Source organism: Amblyomma mixtum, chromosome 3 (genome assembly GCF_055824585.1).
Source record: "Amblyomma mixtum isolate Tamu chromosome 3, ASM5582458v1, whole genome shotgun sequence".
NCBI lineage: Eukaryota > Metazoa > Arthropoda > Arachnida > Ixodida > Ixodidae > Amblyomma > Amblyomma mixtum.
Window position 1 is genome coordinate 92,682,003 of NC_143014.1, and position 6,614 is coordinate 92,688,616.

Here is a 6,614-nt window from a genome sequence, read left to right on the forward strand (position 1 = left end):
GCACGGCCGCAGCGCGCGGCGTCTGAAAACGAAGCGGCGGCCGCAACCGGTTCAGACGCTGTCACAACACCCCGCTCATCGTCGTCCGACCGCGGACGACCACGTGACGTCTGGCTGTTTTGCGCAAAAACAAAGGCCCACCGCCGACGCGGCCGCCGCGACTAAAGTTGGCAGCGCCGCGGGGCCGCGATTTCTTTTCCTCCTCCGTGCGGGGCGTGTACAGGAGCCGACGCGTGGTACACACTTCGAGACCGAGAACCGTAACCCAGAGATGCGCAAAGAAGGGCACGCACCCACCCACCGTTGTCGTTGGCAGCTCTAAACCCCCACATGGCAGCCCTGTCCAAAATGCTGGCACAAACAGGACAATATATTTCCGGCCAGAATCTAAAGCTGAACATGTATCAGCTCGAGCCTCGCGGACGGTGCGATAGCCGCACCATACATATTGCAGGCCGAACATCAGAGGACAACACAGCGGCGCGATGCAAAACGATGCGATGCAAGAGGGCAAACTAGTTTGCTTGCATTTTTTTTTTCGTTGGGTTCTTACAAAGGCTTCTTAACAAAAGAAAGGATAAAATGAAAGAACGCCAGGCTGATCAGTGGTAGCAGAAATTACATCTGAGCTCTCAAGCGAGGTCGCTCGAAAACAACATCGGTACGACCGATCAAATTGCAGTAGGGACCTGCGTCCCGCTTTGCAATATTTCTCGGAGCGAAATAAGCATAAAGAAATCGCCGGCAGAAAACACTCACCGCAGCGGAGACCAGCGTGGCAAAGCAGGCAGTGGCGATAATCCCAGTGTGCGACGACAGCAGCAACGGCCGTAGCAGCGAGCAGCGCACCAGCGGACGCCCAACTGCTGCAGTCCGGGGTCGGTCGCCGCACGGTTTGGCAACAACACCCCTCCCCCTCGTCCGCCGCTGCAAGGCGCGCTCCTCCTCGCCGCCGTCCTCGCGCACTGGCTCGATGCACCACCCGGCCTGGGGAAGCGGGCCCCGAGTTCTCCCTAGGAGCTCAGTGGGGCCCCCTCCGCGGACCCCACCGTCGCTTTTGGCGCTCGCCCCGGACGCTCGGTCCTCTATTGATCGCCAACAGTCGGACTCACCCCCCTTCGCAGCCGCGCACTGACGTACGCGTCACGAGCCCAAACAGCCCGGAGAGGAAAGCGCGGCGGTGCGTGTCAAGGTTCCTCTCCTCCGCTGCCGTTTCCGCTCTCCCCGCACGTCTCCGTTTCTCGCTTTTTTTTTTTCGTTCCCAGGACGTTCCCTCTGGCTGCTCGCAAAGCCGCCTTTTCCCTAGGTTGCGGCAACCGTTCTCCAGCGGCACGTGAAAGTTGTCCTTGCAGGCTGCAGACGAGGAGCGAGCACTGCTGCAGGAAACCTGCAGTCGGACGAAGGAGAACCGGAGCAGGGGTGTCGAAATCGTTTAAATGAGAACGCGTGCGATCGCACGCATTTAATGGAGCAAAGACAAAGCATCTACGCTATGGGTTCCAACCACGAAGCGCCCAGATCATCTTTAAATGCTGTCTCCTAATAATAATAATAATAATAATAATAATAATAATAATAATAATAATAATAATAATAATAATAATAATAATAATAATAATAATAATAATAGACGCGGGTTCGATCCCGGCCGCGGCGGTTGAATTTCTTTAGAGGAGAAATTCGAGGCCCGTGTACTGTGCGATGTCAGTGCACGTTAAAGAACCCCAGGTGGTCGAAATTTCCGGAGCCCTCCACTACGGCGTCTCTCATAGCCTTAGTCGCTTTGGGACGTTAAACCCCCTAAACCAACAAATAATAATAATAATAATAATAATAATAATAATAATAATAATAATAATAATAATAATTTTATTCACAAAGCTAGTAATACAATTACAGAAGTCAGGCTCACCTAAGCCACCATCACGGCTTGTCACGCGAAGCCTGTAGTAATAATGATGATGATAATAATAATAATTTATTTTGTCACCGTCAATAGCAATACAGGCGAGACAGGGCGGTCTAAGCCTTTAGATGGCTTGTAGGACCGTGCCTAAAAAAAATACATAGTGACTGAAAAGCGTAAGAATGCGCACATAGACCAAGAAAAAACAAAAGCGAAAGAGGTTGCACTAAACCCAAAACTCTACCATTAATTTTTCAGTAATTCTCGAAGCTTGCCTCTAGTACTAGCCGTAAAGGTTTCATCCGGCAATTTGTGAAAAGTAGCCGGCACATAAGCGCAACGCCTGGCCGCACCATACCTCGTGTTTGGTAACGCGGTTGTTTTCTGAGATGTCTCTTCGGGGTATATTCCTGTTTAAATTCACTGGACCAGTAATGCTTAAGGACAACTGTATCAGTGAACAAGGATTTGAAGTTTGGGAGCCCTATGCAGAAAAACACGCAGAAAAACGAGCTTCCTCTCGAAACAGTAAGGTAAAGTCTCAGCTACTTTAGTTACTGCGGAGCGTTTATGTATTAAGTAATGAAAAAAAATCTGCATTTCTGATTTCTTTTCGTATGCTCGCTTTGTTCAGTTTCCAGCCGCCGCGTTGTAGTCGATCTGTTCTGCCCAAGTTAGCATTCCGACTGTAATACAAAATTTCCGCTTTGCACTGTTATAGAGCCTTTATATCGGTCGAAACAGCAGACGCGCCTCACGACACGCTCGCAATATCCCTCCCGGTTTCCTCAGCTACAGGGTAAAGCGATTTGAAGGTCATCACTTCAAGGTTCACCTGCTCGGATTAAGCGGTTTTAACACGGCTTACTTTCGCAAGGAGGCTGCAATGAACACGATGATTCCTCCGTGCTGCACCTTCATGTTTGTTGCGAAATAAGTGACCGTCACAACAGGAAAAGTTCGTTGGTTTCATTTAGTCGGAACGAACGTGATGACCTTCAAGTTGCGCTACACTGCACGTCCCTTACCACGGACTCGCTCTCGTATATTTGTCCTGCATGCATGCTTCAGCTGCTCCACTTCGCAGCATTAGAAGTATAAAATTAAAACGAAAGAAAAAGATCGCTAAGGGACATCTGAATTTTGTCCAATTCAGTAATCTGGTTCCACTGTGCTTAAACTACATGCATCGCTTCTTTTTCGAATTGCGTGCCAAGTGAGTTATATTAGCAAGCGAAGTTATTGCGTGGAGTACCCTTTCCACTGAGCGCCTGTGTGTGAACTCCATCTCTTAATATTGCCCATCAACCGCCTGAGGAGGTATCCATGCCATGCAGCCCTGAGCACCACTTCCCGCAGTGTCCTTATACATGAGACATTTTCCCTAGCGTACATCAACAGAAATTGGCGCATGTCGACATCAGCGGTCGGTGTTGAGCATTTCGGGCATGTGCTGGGCAGGGCGGATATATAGAGGACAGGGAAGAGGGGGGGGGGGGGGGCGCTCTTTCTAAGCGGGAAATTCTACACAGGGAAACCATGATCAGCCTCATTCTGTCCAAGGAAACGTCCGAGAAATGCATAGCTCAAATGGGGGGCCTCCCCTTCCAACCGCCCCCTCCAAGAGAAACCCATAAATCAGCCCCTGCAGATGATGGGTCCTGTACTTCTTCTAGACCGCCATGCGAAAAACTATGTCACAGCTATGTCACAGCCACCGCGCTGGGGCAGGTTGTTACTCAGTTTCCTTAACAGAATCGATTCCATCACTGTATTACACCTTGTGTGTTTCTTTTTAAGCTTGTGCGCCGGCTGTGGCATCCACCAAAAAGCCTTCAATCTGAGTGCCGATATCATGCCTCGGCAGCGTTAGTCGGTATTGAAGTGTGTCTAACGGGCACATGAAAATGCATGCATTCACTGCTCTCACCCAACACATGCCAGCAATTTCCGGATTACCCTGCCTTTCTCTATTTTTGCAGTAAAACAAAGATGTTGCAATGACCTTCTTGTGTTTATACCGAAGCGCTCCCTATATTAAACTCGGTGGGGCCTCGAGCCACGTATACAATCTTTTTTTTTTCACCAATGAGTAGGCACCGTGCGCCTGCTTTCTGGACGCATCCCCCAGCCTGTTGCCTCTGCCGCTCGAACACTGCATTGGGACAATGACAGTCAGATGTATAGTCATCATTATCATAAATCCACGTGAACCCTTCCTCCAGTAGAGAACTCTTGCCTCTCCTTGCGCATGGTCTCGCGTGAACCGCGCCACGTACCACGCGTTAAGTACAGCTTGCGTTCCGGCTATTGGTTGTATACCAATAGGAGCGTGCACGTATTTTACCGGTCGCTGACGTCGATTCACTGGTAGATGTGGCCTTGGCTCGAACTGCGGTTGAGGATGTTCCCTGCTGGACGCCAGTGGCGTTCTTCGCTCGTGAAGATGAAAAAGAGAATCAACAACACTCACTCTTAATTCGCTCCTTGCTCACTTTCTGCTGAAGGATATGGGCTTTTGTCTTGAAGGCTGCGACATTCTGTTGGCTTTAACTATTTTCTAAACGTCAACCAGTCTTTTCTAGGCGTCGCTAGCACGAGTTTTTCCCTGAGGTGCTCCGAAGGCGAGCTCCTTCATCTAGGCCTTTTCGACAAACGTGGGAAGCTGCGCTTTGTAATGGCCTCTGTGCGTAGGGTCACGTCAAGTGGCTTCCATAATCGGGTTCCAGCACGAGATATGCGTTTGCGTAAACGGTGTACGGTTCCCCTTCTGCGGGGACGCGAAAGTCACATCCTAGACTTTGCCGCCATATTACGGCTCTCTAGTTCACGCGCTGTAGGCAACGTATAGATCCGTCATTGAGGAGGCCATGTGCTCGGAATGTGGGTGGACGTTCTTTTATCTGTCGGTGCTGCGGGGTCACTGCCATTAGATGTCTGGCCTTGGCGTTGACGATTTCGTAATGCAGTCAGCTTGTTTTCTGTTGCTGAGCTAGACTTGCACGGACGTCGCTCCCACAGCCCTCCTCTCCTTCGATTTTCAAAGCGTACCTATAATGCAGGCGCTGGCCGATAAGAGCGCCTGATGCGCGATAAGCCATTCACTCGCATTCTATTCTAAGGTGGCGACACTTGGCACATTCGCCGCCGCCTGCCTCGCCGTTTTCCTTGCTGCGGTTACGAAAAGGTTTTCCTTCGGCTCTCGACTGGGGAGGTTGTTAACTATGCGTGTCGTCTTCTGGCTCGAAAACAGCGCTTCCGCTGGGTATTTCCAGTCATTTCTTCGTACGCTGCGTTGTTAGAGTGCTTTCGAGCAGTCGGCTATGTGGGCCTCAGCACACCTGGTGCAATGATGAAATCTTTTCTTCGCTGCATTATAATTGAAAATGAACGTTTTCTTTTCGCGCCGCTGAAAATGCCGGCGCACCTAACCGCCTGATGTGAGTTCACAGAAAGGTCTGGGAGAGGCCGGTGCCTGTGTGCTAGCCGACCACAAATGGGACCGATACGACAGCCAAGACGATCTGGCATATTGAGGACCTCTAATTAATAAGATCAGATTGTGTATGCCACCAATCTCTGAGATTCGAAACGCACCGCAGGCTCAGAGTGGCAAGAAACAAAAAAAGCTGCCCTGCTTATCTTGCAGTTCCTGCACGCATGCAGTTCTACCGCAACAGGACATTTCACGTTGCCATTTTTCAATGCACTTATTAAGGTTCTCAGTTAAAGTTTAGATGTCCCCACTGCTTTAATATGCACAGCTTATTGAACCCCGAGAGCTTTCTTCCTTTTCGCAACAATGTCTCGACTGCTGCTGTTTTTATACGAGGGGTGTCCAATAAATTTTACCACCTGGGCTCTCCGTAACTTTATTTACGTCATGTTCCACTTAGTTTGAAATATCGCTTTTTCCAGGGGCACGCAAGTTTTCTGTGCAGTGCTCAGCAGCGGAGACGCACTTCAGCAACCAGTGCAGTGAGTAGTCTATGCACCCCGTCTTAGAAGAATGAGGACGGCTACACTGACAACACCGACGGCGCAGTCGAATTCCGAGATGCGAGACGCGTACCTGTTCCTTCGTCTTGGGAGACAGCCAAAAAGGCCGGTGCATGGTGCGGGCTTGCAAAGTGAGCGAGGTAGAACAGCCGCCCTCACTATACTCCATGCAGAGAGAGACAAGGGCAGCGATGGTACAACAGGGAGGGGTCTGTGTTGAGAAGTGGGCATTAAAGATTTTTCATTTCTAGGAGTTAATAATCGGAGCCGAGGTGGCGATTCTTACTGAAGAAACCTCGTATAAGGAGGTGCTTCGGAAGGATTCACCTCTTTCCTTACCGAATGCAATGCGTGCTGCAGAAGAGCTGAATACACTCGCTTAACGATGTCACAGACTGCGGAAACGGATGACATCGTATTTTCTTCGGTCGTCAAACAGTGCACATTTTTTCATTCTAGCCGCTTTCTGTAGCGTCATCTTATGGCTGGTGATCATTTGGTGTGAAAATAACTGTAAGGAAGTTGTTGCTAGTTGCCGCAACGGTCGCATATATGCACAAGCTTATGCAAAATGAACATATGCACAAACACCTAAAAATAGTCAAAATCGGTTTTAAATCCTATGTTTTGCTTTGAGTCAACGACTGTATTGTTGACGGGAATAATTCACGAAGACTAAACCATTCAAAAATTATCTCATTAACTAACA